Source organism: Aedes aegypti, chromosome 3, assembly GCF_002204515.2.
Source record: "Aedes aegypti strain LVP_AGWG chromosome 3, AaegL5.0 Primary Assembly, whole genome shotgun sequence".
In the NCBI taxonomy this organism is placed as follows: Eukaryota; Metazoa; Arthropoda; class Insecta; order Diptera; family Culicidae; genus Aedes; species Aedes aegypti.
This window is the reverse complement of record NC_035109.1, coordinates 85,321,961-85,339,201: the sequence shown is the minus strand read 5'-3', so window position 1 is coordinate 85,339,201 and position 17,241 is coordinate 85,321,961. Positions and strand designations below refer to the sequence as shown.

At 38.6% G+C, this 17,241-nt stretch overlaps 1 long non-coding RNA gene across 1 annotated transcript; it reads right to left on the bottom strand.

The window, feature by feature from the left end:
- Positions 1-14,920: 14,920 nt before the first annotated feature.
- On the bottom strand, positions 14,921-15,793 carry LOC23687436. The gene is made up of 2 exons (XR_002501889.1): positions 15,462-15,793; positions 14,921-15,336 (listed from the first exon to the last, which is right to left on the bottom strand). It is a non-coding gene; the product is annotated as an uncharacterized LOC23687436 (long non-coding RNA).
- Positions 15,794-17,241: the final 1,448 nt, after the last annotated feature.

The following is a 17,241-nucleotide window of genomic DNA, read 5'->3' as shown; positions in this document are numbered from 1 at the left end:
GATTATGGCAAATCCCAGCCGAACTTCTAGTTGATTCTTTGTGCATTTTCACTGACTTCGGTCAATCACGGAATAGCAACCATTGATATGTGTAGTCAGTCTAAGCTAAGCTAAGCTAATAAACAATTGTTTTTGTTGAATTATGAGTAACTTTTTTTTTGCTGCCATTATTTGGGTGTCCGAAATTTAACGTGGACAGGCTTTAGTGTTTTTATGAGCACTTCCACAGTTATTAACTGAGAGCTTTCTTTACCAAAGTTTCCATTTTTGCATTCGTATATCGTGTGGCAGGTACGATTATACTCTATGCCCAGGGAAGTCAAGAAAATTTCCATTACGAAAAGATCCTGGATCGACCGGGAATCGAACCCAGACACCTTCAGCATGGCTTTGCTTTGTAGCCGTGGACTCTAACCACTCGGCTAAGGAAGGCCCCAATTTATTCACATGCATTTGCAACTTTTTCGATTTTCCATACAAAATATTTTCGAATGAAACTTTCACAGAACATCAGATGTAACTTGAGTTTTAACATATATTTTTGAATATTTTTTCCAATCACAAGTTTATAAGTAATAACGGTTTGACTAAACTGTAATTTTCGACGAAAAATTCAAAACTTTTTATCTTAAAATCTGACCTTACACAAAAACTGCCTTCAGCAAACTTATTCATCTCGTCAAAATCTACAACTTTGCTGAAGATACCATGAAGCTATTCCTTCAATATGTTTAGTTATGTCAATTATAAAAAATCGTCAAAAAATTCACTTTAGTCAAACCGTTACTGCTTTTCAACGTGTGATTGGAAAAATCACTCAAAAATATATGTTAATATTTAAGTTATGTCTGATATTCTGTGAAAATTTCATTCAAATCGGTCCATCAATAACTGAGATATAGTTGATCATTTTGCATGAAAAATCAAAAGAGTTTCAATTTTTTGACGTTGGATAACGTCTTTCGGCAACATATGGGGGTACAATTCAGAAAAACGAAAAATTGAGCATGTAACGAAAAATGGTCAGGTTTTGAACGCTAATAACTCAGTCATTTATCGATAGATTTTCAATATTTATCCATGAATCGATTGGAAATTTATCTACGCGTCGATTTAAATTGAAGACACTATTGATTATTCGCAACAAACTATTGAAAAATCGTAAAACGTTGACCCCTTTCTTATCTAACCAATCACGTCCAAGCACATTTTTGGATTCCGCTTTCCACTATAAAAGCGCACCGGTCCTGCTTCTTCCCTCAGTCTTCTTTTTGCGGTCGGACTGTGAACACGATCGGGCGAGTCATTCTCGCTTTGCGTTTGCACCCGCGTCTCAGTCCAATTTGTGTCGTCGGAGGAGGAAGACGCAAGATTGATTTGCGGTGGCGATGACGATGGCTTAGAGAAGCGCCCAAGCCATGGTCATCGCTGCCGAAAATTTATCCGCGCTTGCAGATTTCGACTCGTAATAAATTCAGTTTCGGTGGTCAAGAAGCAAGCCCGCTAGGAACGAAATACCGCAGGCCCTCTGAGTTGCTGATCCGAGGAGCTGCTGCTAATCGAGCGTCGGATTGGTGAAATCGCACAAGATGTCAAGAATGAGCTTCGTTTCCAGATTCCGACTTATGCGTGGTGATCCACAACCCGCTGGTCTTGTGCGCCATCCACGTCACGAAACATTTAGCTGGTTCGTCGTATAAGCAAATCACTTTTCAGGGCCATCAAAAGTGTTGAAAAGACTTAAAAGAATAATATTTCCGACCTTATTACATCTTATATTTCTCAATCAATCTCACAGCTTCATACAAAATGTAATTTGTCATGAATAATTGATGGCACGACAATTTGATACTGTATTCGCGGACGTAGCTGCAGTGCCGTCGGGGAGAGTGTTCAACGTTTCACAACGGTTGTAAAATAGAGTGGCATTTCCAACAGCTTCTTAGACTTACTATATATCGTCCCCTTAATGCTACAACTAGATAACTCGAAAATCAAAATTTTGAGATGTGCAACTTTGAAAATATGCACGTTGTACAAGGTGATGGCTAATCGCAGAGAATTTGATTGGAAAGTAAATATCAACTTATGTATTTTTAATCACACACTTATGAGCTGTGGATATTTTGCAGATCTAATTGATAATAATGTTTTGACATATTGAAGTCAAAAATTTCAAATATCAAGTTATCTAGTTGTAGCATCAAGGGGACGATATTATGATAACATATGTAACAAAATTGCGACACATTTAGAATGCTTCTGAAAAGAAATTCTCATCGAACACTTTTCATCATTTTGGCATCCATGGATCAGAAATTTTCCTTCATACTAAAGATAACTATTGATTATCAATAGCTAACCATTGAATATTAGAAATCTTTCTACAAATCGACTCCAGTAATTAAAATTATTGATTTTCATGAATAAACTTTTGAAAAATTGATACATATCAAGGCATATCTTATTTTCTATAGAAAAGCACATTTTTCTTGTGTATTCCTAGCACAGACATCATTGCTCGATATCTTAGCCACTTTCGTCATGCAAAGGGAAACGCCCCTTTCGGCCTTCTTCTTACTCCTCTTTATTCTATCGTGTTCAGTCGAAGCCAACCAAGCTTCAATGAGCCCCGCGCACATCAGTCAATCGTCGACCAGCAATTGGAGAAGAACTCCTATCGGAATAAATTTTACACATTCGTCGCTGCCGCTGCTTCTGCCTTTGTTTATTCCCAACCCAAGCTAAATGCTGCAGGTTCCGTGAAATCGCTCATCATGGCCATGGGCATCCAGCTAGACCATCAAATTCGTAGAGCACGCGTCTAGAAACCTTGAAAATTGCCGTCGAAGGAGTGAGAAAACCAACGAAAACAAGGAAGCACAAAATTACCGACCGCATTTCGATTTAATCGTCTTCGGTAATCTTTTGGTGTGTTTCTGTATAACAATAGATTGACAACCCAGTTCGTTCGACGGTGACTAGCCCCAACCGTCCTTTTCAGGACGACCATTTCATTTTGAAAGAGTTGTGAGAATTTTCCACCGTGAAGAGCGACATTACTGGTGATTGGATGTGATTGATTCAGATTTTTTGGGAACCTAGATAAAACTTTGTTTGCCATTTATCTCCGTTGAAAACTTTTCATTCGAAATTACAATTGATAACTAAATAAATTAATTAATCAATTCTGGCCCTGCAAAGGGTTGTTGTTTGAAATTGTGCTTCAATGCCATTTAAGCGCGTTTGCCACAGATACGACGAGCCAGCTGGATGTACTTCGGCATGATGGAGACACGCTTGGCGTGGATCGCGTACAGGTTGGTATCCTCAAACAAACTGACTAGTTAGGCCACGCTCGCTTCCTGCAGGGCCATGACGGTCATGCTCTGGAATCGCAGATCGGTCTTAAGGTGACACGGGAGACCGTGTTATTTTCAACACTCAATATCCATAATAGATCAGAATTGACATGCAACAAATACTTTGAAAATTGATTAGATTTTTAGATTTCTAGGTAAATCTTTCATAAGTTCGTGACGGTCCTTAATCAGGAAATAGAAGAAGCTAACGTTATCCAACGTCAACTTGGCGGTCGTATCTCGGAAACAACCTCTTACTTTTTTGACGTTGGATAACGTCTTACGGCAACATATGGGGGTACAATTCAGAAAAACGAAAAATTGAGCATGTAACGAAAAATGGTCAGGTTTTGACCGCTAATAACTCAGTCATTTATCGATAGATTTTCAATATTTATCCATGAATCGATTGGAAATTTATCTACGCGTAGATCCAAATGGAGGACACTATTGATTATAAGCAACAAACTATTGAAATATCGTAAAACGTTGACCCCTTTCTTATCCAACCAATCACGTTCAAGCACATTTTTCGGTTCCGCTTCCCACTATAAAAGCGCACCGCACCCTGCTTCTTCCCTCATTCTTCTTTTTGCCGTCAGACTGTGAACACGGTCGGCGAGCAAATTTCGAGAGTCATTCGCGTCCTCAGTTCAGTTTTCAATAGGACGCGAATACAACACGCATTAGAACCGAAGAACCACGCATTTCGGAGCCGCAGCAACTGAAGCCGCTCATTTGAGTGCACCAGCCAGCATAATCGTTTTCGGCCAGAAATCGTCGCTACCAGCCAGTGCTCCGCTGTCATTGCCATGCGGGAGGCTAGCGCGATCATTCTGGTTCATTAGATCGAGCGGCACAGCCGTCACCGTCCGTGTAATATTCCCTAATTTGTACGAGATGGCTGAAGAAAATCGACCAAAGCCGCTTGTTGAAGCGCACATCGTCATCCGCACCGCAAATCTCATCGGGCGATGCAGATTGAAACCAGTGCGCCGTCAAAATGTGTCCGTGTTACGCAAATTCAACAATTCAATCGGCCCTTTTCAGAGCCAACAAATGTGTTTTAAAGGGTTATTTGTATAATATTCCCTAATGTGTTTACCACATACTTGCTATAATCTCTTAATTCATCTCATAGCATCATACAATAATTGATTAATTACGAATAATTGACAATACGGCAATTTGGAGCTGTTTCCGAGGACGCAGCGTAGTTAACGTCATGCAATCGGGTCTTGTACACAGCCCCTTATGATTTTTGTATAGAAATAAAAATAAATTAAAATATAAATTGTATGGCGCGTGAGAAATCTGATACCCCCTCCCCCCATGAACCTTTATGTCAGGGGTTCCCAAACTTTTTGTAATCACGGCGCCCTTTGACATTTTTTATCAGAAGCGCGGCGCACTATTATCATTTTATACAAAAATATGAATATTTTCGACAAAGTTTCTGCCAGACTTTTCATGCTAGAATAAAATCTACTTTTGCAAAAAGTACGTTCTTTGATAATTCAATAAAATCATTGATATGAAAAACAATTGCACATTTTTTTTACAAAAATAGGAATCTGCAAAAAATGTTAAATTATATTTTGAACTATCACAGTTTCTGGTGTTTCTGGATCCTGTAGTGAACTTTAAATTCTTGCTAAATTTGCGCCGCTTGTATTGTAAAAGCATAAAAATAGAAAAAACGACAAATTTTGATCGAAGCAGGATTTAAAAAAATCGTCAAAGGATTCCTTTCAATTCGAGGCTATAAAAATGTCTTTACATTTGCGAAAGATTTCAACATGGTTAACATTTTTGCATCAGAATAAGAAATAAGATAAGTTGAATTGTTTCTCCCATTGTTGTGAAACCCCCTTCTCGATATAACTAAGCGACTTTAATTTTGATAAGGAGAATAAAAATTATGGCATTTTCCAGGTTAGTTTACTTTTTGACATATGATCGCAGAAATGAGCCAGCCTAGGGCTGCAATTCTCTTAAACAATTAATAACATAAGTTCTTCCGTTTCTATGAAAATGTGTAGTATAACACAGGTAAACAGAGGAAGAGCAAGCAAGCAAGATGAAAAAATCATAGTGGAGCTTTTAACAACACAATGTTACTCCATCCAGCCTGAAGATCTATTTGTTACTGAGATCCCAACCAGCAAGGTTGTGACTATAGCGTAATAACAATTTGATATCATTTATAGAGGATGTTATTTCAGAACTTCATCAATATATAAACTCTGAGAAAGTTCTAACTAATCCTACAGAAAACTCTATTACAGTAGACGTTCGGTCGGTGCAAACGGTTTAACTGCAATGCTTTTTAACTGCAAGTCCGGTAACTGCAACAATTCTCCAGTTATCGCACCACCAAACGTCAAAATGGTGCGCCATGTTAGCCCCTGTTAGCCCAAATGAACAGTCAAATGAATTTCACGTTCATTTTACGTCAGTTGATGGGTTGTTGACGTTTGTCAGTCGTTGCAGTTATCGAATTTCGTTCGCTAAGTGAAACGTAAACATGTTGCAGTTACCGAACGTCTACTGTATATACCTTTACAATGTTTGTCAACATAAATTAGGAACATGGAATTTGAAAAACTTTGAATATAGATATTAATTTTTTTTTGAACTGGTGAGCGATATCTCAAAGCTATCTTAATGTTTTCACTCCCAAAAAGTTGCATTCAACTTCTGTGGCGAGCAGCTTAATTGTCTTCTTTGTTCGATTTTCGTATTCAACTTTCGTCTGATGCTTTCGATCAATGTAATACAATTAGGGGGACATGGGGCAAGAAGGACACCCGGGGCAAGAGTGCCACCTCAAATTTCACGTAGTTCCAATCAATTTTTTGATGTTTAACGCAGGATAAGTATAAATAGAGTACTAATTGAGGGTTGTGTAAATATTACAGTTAAAAATGTTAAGTATAAAAAACTAGAAAAATGTCTTTAACTCTCCAACGCAAAATTTGCAAAATATTATAAGAATGTTAGACTGGAAAACAAGGTTTGACTCCCAATAAATACAAAACATATTGGTTTTTCCGCACAGTATTGATGATTTTCAATTGTTTAATATAGCTGTGAGGAATGTTTTTCGAAAAAGTCCCTTTGACATTAAATTTTACATATATTATAACAGTATGTCTTATGGGGCAAGAGGGACACCGCGATTTTCTCATATAAAATCAAATGAACTTTTATTTTTCTTGTTTAATATTGCATTCAATCAATGTTTCCTACTAAATAAAATCAAAATAAACCTTCTTGGACATTCAAAATGGTTTCTGAAAATTTTTACTATTATTGTTACAGCCAAATAAGATGAAAACTAAATTAATTTCGTAAAATTACTTTTTAACTATAAGTCAACTTTTATCCCTCAGTTTTTATCTTTACTTACTCTACAATTTCTCATTTACGCGAGGAAATAATAATATACAAAATTTGTGGCATTTTGCTCTGGTGGTCTTCTTGCCCCATACGAGTGGCACTCTTGCCCCGTGCCTCGTTTAGAAACCTCATAAGAAGGGACATTTTCAAAAATCTCAAATCATCATGTGTTTCTTATATTTTTGAAATCTATCGATAACATCATTTAGAACAAGAGCTGAGCTTGCCCCTACAATGGAATAATCTTCAAAAATTGTGCTAATCAACCATGATTTGAACCTATATATCTTAAGGTGTCCTTCTTGCCCCCAGCCCCCCTATAACATAAGTTGAGAAGGTTTGCCAGGCCTTACTTTTAATCGGCCCATGGCGCCCCTGAAAAAGATTTAAGGCGCCCCAGGGCGCCGCGGCGCACAGTTTGGGAAGCATTGCTTTATGTAATAAATGGATGGCGCCTAAGGATATTATTTCCATCTATTAAATGTAAGGACTAAAGAATATGATTATCTCTGGGATTATTTATAAGGAACGGTCGCATTTCCCAAGTGATCCATTTCATTCATAATTTTCTTGTCAATTATCGCAGTCATGATCATTGATTAGTTGCGAGTTTGGTGATGCATTCCCTATTACGGACATCATTTTCATACTACAAACAGATCACCCAAAACTCTTTCTCTGTTTATTTGGAGAACAAAAGTTACCGCCCATGCTTCTTCTTCCATCGACCGGTTCTATCGGTGTTGAAGTGTTAACCGAACCAACCAAATAATAACACTCAATATCCATAATAGATCAGAATTGACATGCAACAAATAATTTGAAAATTGATTAGATTTTTAGATTTCTAGGTAAATCTTTCATAAGTTCGTGACGGTCCTAAATCAGGAAACAGAAGAAGCTAACGTTATCCAACGTCAACTTGGCGGTCGTATCTCGGAAACAACCTCTTACTTTTTCTCAGCGAAGAATCACACCATCAACGAAAATAGCGCGAAAGCAATAACCAATCGCGTGCGAGTAGCGAACGGAGTGATGAAACAACCAAGCGAGAACCCCACCACTCGCCATCGGTAAACGGAGCTCGAGCAAATAAAACCACTGGTTGTTCTGCTCCCAGCTCATTCACAAATCGAACGGCATAACGAACGGATCAAGCAACGGAGCAGCAAAGAAGAGCGCGTGAAACTAACGCCAGCGAAATATACACCATCTGCCTCTCCTTACCATTCATATTCTTGTACTTGATGAATTCAATGAAATGGTTTGGTTTGGCGATGGAGCAAAGAGTTATTTAGGATGATTTTACTTAACAAAGGGTTGTTGATAAATATTCCAATCAATAAGAGTTGTTTTGAAAAAGTTCACTTTTAGCAGAATTTTCCTCGGAAAATTTCTGCTTTATCAAAGAGTTGATAATGAAATTCCTGCAGCAAAGGGTCGAGTTTCTCCCCACGAATATTTCCAGCCAGGACCAGTCATGGCCCCCGCTTCCAAAATTCTCGAGTACGGAAATTGGAAAATGTATTAAAATTGCGACAGATAGTTGCTCATTACAATTGGTCAGGAAACAGTTTATTGAACAGTATTTAAAATCTGTCGCAATTTTAATACATTTTCCAATTTCCATACTCGAGAATTTAGGAAGTGTTCCTCCATTATATGATAAATCAACGATGCTGTTAGAAATACCATACAATGCTGAGTAGTATGATGTTATTACTGTCCGACGGCGCTGCAGCGGTAAATTCTCAAACTCATCTAATTATGTGGGGTAAATTATGTGAACCAAATTTTAGTATACCGCGATATTTACATCATTATAGATAAATCAGTAAATATCATCCAATAAACCCTTTTATGAATGTATGTTGGCCCTGAAAAGGGCCGATTGAGCTTGGATTCTGCGACCACGAGTCGAAATCTAGAAGCGCGGATCGGTCAACCTAGAAATCTTGAGCGATTTCACAAACCAGATGCTGGATTGGCAGCTTGAAGATTAACAGCTCAGCAGATTTCTAGCAGCGAGGTACTTTTCGCTGAGCAAGTTCGGAGGAGCTCGTACCAGCTCGAAAGCGGAATTGGAATGAAACTGAATCCAACGAAGGAAGCATGTTTTATAACCTCAGAATAGCAGATGATGCTCCTCCCTTTTGTGCTCTTCGCTTTCTGATCGACCAATCTGGGGAATGGGTATGTGCCAATAATGTGTTGGGCTTGGAATTACTTGAAAATTGCGGAGAATGCTAATGCGTGACAAATTGGTCGAACATGAATTGCTGGAATGATTGACATTAAGTAAATATTCAATACGAGCTATTGATAATCAATAGTTTTCTTTATTATGACGGTAAATTTCTGATCCATGGGTGCCAAAATTATTACAATTGTTCAATGAGAATGTCTTTTCAAAAGCATTCTTAATATGTCGCAATTTTGTTACATGTGATAATTTTGCAAATCAAAGTGTTCCCATAAAACATGGAACATCAAAGACGCTGTTGGAAAAGCCACTCTATTTTACAATTGTTGTGGAATGTTGAGCACTCACCCCGACGGCACTGCAGCAGCGTCCGCGATTACAGTCTCAAAATGTTTAGTCATAAATTATTCATGACAAATGAAATTTTGTATGAAGCTGTGAAATTGATTTAGGAATATAAGAAGTCATATATAAAGTCGGAAATATTTCTCTTTTAACTCTTTTCCACTAATTTGATGGCCCTGAAAAGGGCCGATGGCTTTGTTAGCTTTGATGCTTTTCAGATAAATAACACTGCGGGATGTTATCAGTTGATTGCCATGGTCAAACGGGGAATCCTCAACTCAAATGTATAAATTTGAGCAAGTTATTTGCTTATACGACGAACCGAAAGTTTCGTGGCGTGGATGGCGCACAACAGTAACAGGTAGTGGATCACCGGGCTTAAGTCGAAATCTGATGATGGCGGCGATGACGATGGCTGGGTGAACGCAAACAAGCGGTGAAGCACAAAGCGAGAATGACTTGCCCGACCGTGTTCACAGTTCGACCGCAAATTTTCCTGTGGACTGCTTCCTCTTCTTCTTCTTCTTCTTCTTCTTGGCGGCGGCAGCGGTGATGACTTTGGCTTCGGACGGCATCACAAACGGGGCGTCCTTTGCTATCGATGTCTGTGCCTGAGAAGCACGCCCGGTCAGAGCCAGACGATCTATTGCCTGCTGAGATGCGATCCAAGCGGAGAATGGAAAGCAAATGACGTCAAATTTTCTCTAGCACCCCTATTTATAAATTTGCTTGAAATCAACGTTCTATTTTAAAACAGTAATTAAACTATTTGGACAGGTATGTGGGATTCAGTGAGTAAACGACATGACCCTTTGATGTCTTGTCTGTCAATTGAGGTGCCATTCAAGGAATTTCGTTAAACCAGCAAACAGTTATAAGAGTTCAAAATATTTCATGCCAACGTAAGGCTCTTGGTTTTGAAATTCAAATTTCACTCCTGTATAGAGAATGTTTATGTTACTTTCAAACTGTGCGGCATAATCTGCGTTTGAATTTACGCATCCAGTTCCCGATGGTTAGTGCCTGTGCTTTTACTGTTCATAAGTCGCAAGGGGGAACTTTCCCCGAGGTCGTATACGACTATGACAAAAGCCAGGATCAGCAATTGGTATATGTTGGTTTGTCGCTGGTTACTTCACTGCAAGGACTATTTTTGACAAACTCTTCCAATTTTTTTAAGTTCCATCACGCCAAAAGCAGCAATTCTCCCAAGAGGGTTGACTTGAGGAATGAGCTGCAGCGCTTAGGCAATCATCGATTAGTAACGCTTTGAGACGAACTGCGTGAAATACTGGATCATAGCGGCCAAGCCTGCATATTGATGAGTAGGTGTCAATGTACAGAGCCTAAATGCTCATGCAATGGATATTGCTACAGCCCAAAGCACTGGACCGATTCTATCGATTCTAACGATCGAAGCACCCGAGCTATCAAACATCTAATCTACTGGAGGAGTTTGGCGAACTACAGCTGGAGCCAGATCACCCAACCAAGCAACACAAGGAAGCAACGACCAAACAAACAAATTCAATCATCTGGCATTATTCCTGGAACACCAAACACTGGTTCTCGGAACCACAGAACGACAAATGGTTCTTTTCAGGACTACCAAAATGAGTCCAAAAGAGTTAACTTTTGAAAACTTCATCCGATCAATAACAACACAAAACTAGTACACTTACAAATTCATACGCATGACAAATTATAAATCATCGTAGTTCTACGTCAACCCCGCGGTAATGTAATAGACATTACCCACCCCAAATTTTTACTATCTGAAGTAGATTTGCAATATTGCTTAGTATTCCTTCAACTTAGCTGGGTGGTAGCCACTAAGCGCATCATAGCCACCTATGACGCTGGGCGAGCTGCGGCACAAGGTGCATGCACATGTGTGATTGTACGGGAGTGCTGATCTAAGCCTAACTTTCAACAACTGAAAGCTTAATGAAAATGAGCTTAAATCCAGATACAACCTTCGGCAACTATGTTCATTAGCGTATCAACTAGTGAATTTGTCATTCGGGGCTCAATTGAACGCGATTAACTAGTGTACGAGACGAAACAGTGACATAGGGTCAATTTTCAATATATTTGAGACGAATATTCCATACCAACTCTGAACTGAATGCGCCAGCTGGGGGAGCAACCAAATGAGTTGAAATTTTGAGAGAGCTTTTTTCTTACCCTAAGGCACATATCTAGGGGGTGCCCCGTTGAATTTTATAACTTTTTTGTTTAAGGGCCAGTCTAATGTTTAGCTTTTCGGTAGTTGTTAAACTTCCACTCGGCTGGTTAGCCGTAAACTACGTTTCATAATTAAAAACAAGAACCGTAAAATTGGGTGTAATTGATCAGAAGGGTGAAATTGATCATCGTATCACACGATTTTATTTATTCGTAATGGAGCATAAATATCAATGTAAGCTGCAGTAAATGAATGTTGTTTGTCGTAACTATTGTCAAATTGCGTGTTGTGAAGTTTTTTGCGTTGAAGAATGTTTATTACAATAAAAATAATGTAAAATTTTGAAATCATGCACGGTGCAGTATTGACAAACACCTATAACCTTCTATTTTTAAGCAAGGATTTGAACATGGTATATACCTGAAAGTTTTGTGCTTGAGATATATCCACAAACCAGATTTCATCACCAAAATTCGTACCAATTAGTTCAAATGGTTGAAATAATTGAGTTTCTGATAGATATCATTGAACTCCTTAAAAAATTGCATACATACATACATATTTAAATATTGCATTGTTAAGAATTTGACAAGCATATTTGGATTCAGGGAGCTCAATTTTATCATATAGAGTTGTTTTGAAAACAAACAATAATGTCATTGGCAAGTGATCAATTTCACCCCGAAATGAGATCCCCTGATTTTTTACTTTAGAGATATTTGTTAACACTAAAATCACATTTGTTAGAAAATTTCGGTACATGAGTCGATGAGGCTTGCCTTCGTACTTGTTTTCATGCATTTAGTTGTTTGGCATTGTTAACATTTTAGAAAACAGACTAGAAAAAACGTGAAAAATGATCAATTTCACCCGAAATAACGGTATAAATTTTGTGTTTGAGCCGCACCGTTTGAGCCTACTCCCCCTACCCCTAGAGCGTTACGTAATTTGTGGACGGTGCCTTAGTCTGCACAAATTTAGTGGCGTTGTGTATTCAATACGACTCTCAGCTATTTTATTTATAACTGCAATGCTGTTCTCAGTGTAGTCTGTATTTTTCTGCATTGGCCCTTTCAACGAGTAGAACATAATGAGTGACGTTCAATTTCAGGCATTGTCAACAAATACGAAAAGTTACCAATACATAACCTAGTTTTTGTATAATTTTGGATTGCCGAAGAGAACAATTTTGTTGCCGACAATAGTAATTGCATTGCCGATAAAAGAACAAGTGCCTCGTGACTTTGGTGAGGAAAAATAGATGATTTAGAGAACAAAATAGTGTTTTGTGCATAATAATTAATGAATGAAGTGTGCTCAAGTGAAGGTCAGGTGTTTCCTGCTAATTGTTGTGCTTTGTTGTTGTGTATAATTGCCTTCTTAAAAGTTCAGCTGCTTAGGCTGCCGACAATACGTAAGTTCCCCTACTAAATAACTATAATTTCTGGAAAATTCTCTAGAAGACTTCTTTGAAGATTTCTCAACGTTATATCTGGACGATTTTTTTTTTTTGCAATTCACAATGAAACCAGTGAAAAAATTCGTCTAGATATGACCTTAAGAAATCTCCAAAGAAGTCTTCACAATGTTCTGGCGAAATTGTTCAAGGAAGACAAAAATGAAGGACTGTTAGTTTATCGAGATGTTGGTAGAATTCTGGATAATACTGGATATTCCATAATACTTCTTACCGAAACATTTCCATGATTTAATGTACAATCTTTAAGAGAAACCTTATTTTTATTGCGATGTCAATGAATCTCAGAATTCTCGAAGAGTAACGCAATTTTATATATGAATGCTATAATCTTCAAAAATTTGAAACAATACCCCTCTGGCTACGCCCATGGACCCGTGCCTTCGATTTTGTACCAGTTAGTGACAGCTAGCGGTAATAATCCTAATCTTGGACTCCGTCTTGGAAACAAAAAAACTCTTAGAAGGTCGCTTCTTCTACCGTTCATTCACTAAACATGGTTGGAACCGCTAACAAAAGGAAGAGTGAATCTCTGAATTCTGTACTTCCTTAAAAAACAAGCGGGATTAACAGCTGTCACTAAACGTGCCAATAATGGAAGAAAGGACTTTTCTCCAGAATGCGCGTTCTTCCAAAGGTGAAATAGATAAGGCGACATCCACAAATTACGTAACGCTCTAGGGGGAGGGGGGGAGTAGGCTACAGCGTTACGGCTCATACAAAAATTTGAAATTTTTCATACAAAAAGCGTTACGGAGGGGGGGGGAGGGGGTCAAGAATTTCCAATTTTAGCGTTACGTAATAAATGGATGCCGCCTAATGCTGATTATTGTTTCGAAATGAGCAATCAGTTCGATGCTCCAGACAAATTTTCCGAACATCAAATCGAAGCAGCCTCTATCCCAGGCTCTTTGATTCAAGTGAGGAAGCAAAGAGTGCCGCCTATCGTAGTCACTTGTTTCGAACTTGAAGGATTCAGGCAGAAGATCTTGAACTCCATTAGGGGAATCAAGGTATCCTTCCAAATCGCAAAGAAAGGAGACTGTCGCGGAAACTCTTAAAGATCGTGAACTTCTTCTCAAACATCTTGAAGAGAAGAAGAACAACTTTTATACTTGTGACGACAAAACTGAACGTTTGTTCAAAGTCGTCTTGAAAGGTCTCTCAAGTGACTATAAGTCACATGAAGAGATCAAAAATGGAATAAATGATTTACTTGGATTTTCCCCCGAGAACCCAATCTGGCATTGTTCAGAAAGGGCATTCTCAAGAATAATAATTAGTTCACTTTAACAAAAAAAAGAACTAAATAATATTAAAGCTTTTGAAAATTCAAGACTTATGTTCGATGTCCGTGTGACATGGGAACAATTCCAGAAACTTGGAGGAAACAAAACATTGCCACATGGATGCTAAATGCATGATTTGCGGAGGTTCTTCTCACGCTGAAGCGTCTGTCATGGAAAGGAAAATATTGCTGTGTGCGTTTGAAATGCAAATATCAAATGCGGGAACACCAAACGCGGTAAGATTTTTAACATGGAAGACAAAGTCAAAATTTGATTTTCTTTGCTAGTTTGGCGGTGATATGCATCACGGTTGCTAAGTATCCTTTGGCTATTTAGTGTTACCGCATTTAAAGCTCACTTGGGCTGGATTTGCACGTCAAACGCAAACAGCAATACCAAAAAGTTTGTTTGCGCAAATTGCGGGACACCCATAAGTCTAATTTTTGGTATGCCCGTAAACGAATCGTCGAGGCTCGTACCAGGCAGATGAACGGTAACGGTAAAATTTCAATTATTTCATAAATATGACTACTGGAGACAAGCTTGAAAACAAGCCCCCTGTTCTAGTTACCCTGGATTCGCCCAAGCCGGACGACATTGTCTAGCCTCGTGTGTTTGTGTATTTGGACTGTGATAAGATTTATTGCGACGACCGACGGTAATAGCTTAACTCTTTATACAAGTTCAACTTGCTGATAACCGTTTCAAATGAACTAAATCTCTTTTTCCACCCTGCGTTTGTCATCCAAAAACAAAAGAACTCCGAATCATTCTCTTCAAAATAAACAAAACGGGACCGATCAGTCATCCTCAGCTTGCAGTATCTCTATCACAGTTTTCCCCTTTTGGCAGGTACAGTCTTCTTGGCCGGCTCAGGCGGAGGCGATGGAGATGGTGATGGCTCTCGGGGTTCCGGAATCAGCTCGTTTGCCCATTTGATGACCTGTAGCAATTGGTCCTTTTTTATTTCGTGCATTGCGCTCCGGTGCGGTACGAACTGTCCACGGACGCCACACTTGGCCAACTCATCGAACGTTGTTTGACCCCACTCGGGCGGTACCAGGGTGTCCCTGTGGATTGAAGAGGAATGTAACGAAAAAAATTATACTACAGTCAAAAAGGGGTAACACTGGCGAAATTTCCATCGACCATATATCCAACGATCATTTCAAATTTGCTATGTTGCATAACTCACTTATAACAGTAACTTGTAACTTGCATAAACAGTATATCGGGCCGCACATGCTCGCTAGATTAAACTGACGGGATTGGTGGTCCAATGGCAATCCCAGGCCCATCCCTTTCCTCGTACTTTGTAGTTGTATATTTCACTTGCTACTGTCTACCACTCTTAATATATCACAGTTGATCTATCCACAGTTCATAAAATTTGTTAGAAACCGAGACGGACAAATCAATCCGTTTCCCATGCTTCCATTCTTCCTTTCTTCCATCATTATAGCACGCCTTTCCATACGTCTGATACATAGGCAGTCTGCCAACCAAACAGCAAGTTTCTCTGCCATAAAAATTACCGCCCCTCTACACCCTTCACGCACGAACTGGCGTAGACGCAGTGGTATATACGGTCTACTGTGGGAGCCAGTTTAATGCATCATCAATTCCTCCCCATTTCCCTCATTAGTCTGCATTCTGACGTAACAGGCGCCATTGTTTCCTAAAAATAAAAAATCACCAGCTGTTAATCCCAAGCAGTCATCTGCTTGGTTTCTTGTGAAAGTGCAGCTGATATGGTGATACTGGAGTGGCAACCACGGGTGGCCAATAAAGCTCAAGCTCAAGCTGAGAAGAAGAATAGGTGACAATTTTGGACCCTAGAATAATGTTATATTTTGAAGAACCATTTGTATCGTCAGGATCCTCGTTTTGGTAACAAAGTGTGGTGTTCTAGTTCATCCAAATACTTCCTGAAAAAAATACCTTCTATCTACTGGTGTGATAAGCAATCTTTTGCTGGTTTTTTTATATGGCACATACCCCTAACCTTTAATATAATATAAATATACCGATATTATTGGTCCTCCAAGGACTCAATGGAATACAAGCCCAAGGATCTACTAGTCTAAGCAGGTTGTTGATGTTGATGGTTTTAATACTGGCATTTACTCTTAATCCTTCATATTGCTAAACGGGTTCATTAACACGGATGAAGAAAATGAATGAGAAAAATGCTATTGAAGATTTTATATTCTCAAACATTACTGCACGAATTTTGTCAATGATTCATTATTCAAGGAAGCGATCTTTTTCGGAACTCATTCAGCGATGCTTCCATAGAGTTCAGAAATAACTCCAAAGATTGATTGCGGGATTGTTTTGAATTTGATCATATTTTCGTTCATAATTTATTTAATATTGCAACCAGAAATTTATCTAATATACCTTGACATATTCATCCCAACTTTGCTTTAGGAATTTTTCAAGAAGTTTTAAGAAATTTTTGGAAAAACTTCTTGAACAAATCCTAAAGGAAAGTGAACCATGAGAAAGTCTCCGAGGAGATGCTTGGAAAAATATTCAAAATATTCCGGGGGTACTTTTGAACTAAATCTCAAAGATGTCACTGATCCTGGTAAAATACATGATAAATTCCTATGAAAGAGAAGCCTTTTAAAAATCTCCGGATTTCGTCAGGACCAGTTTCCAGAAAAAAAATGATAAAATAATTATTGAAAAACCTATAGGATTTCCTGGGGAAATCTATGAAAAATCTCTAGTGGAACTCTTGTAGGAATTACAGGAGTATTTGGTGGTTCTTAACCTAAAATGACCTATTGAATTGAGGGTCGTGCGATCAAATCCCGCCAGTCGAGGATCTTTCCGTAACGGAAATTTTCACGGCTTCTCAGGACATAGAGTATCTTTGAACCTGCCAAACGATATACAAATGCTAAAATGGTCAATAGAAGTGTTCATAAGAATTCTAAGCTGAGAAACAGGCTCTGCCCCAGTGA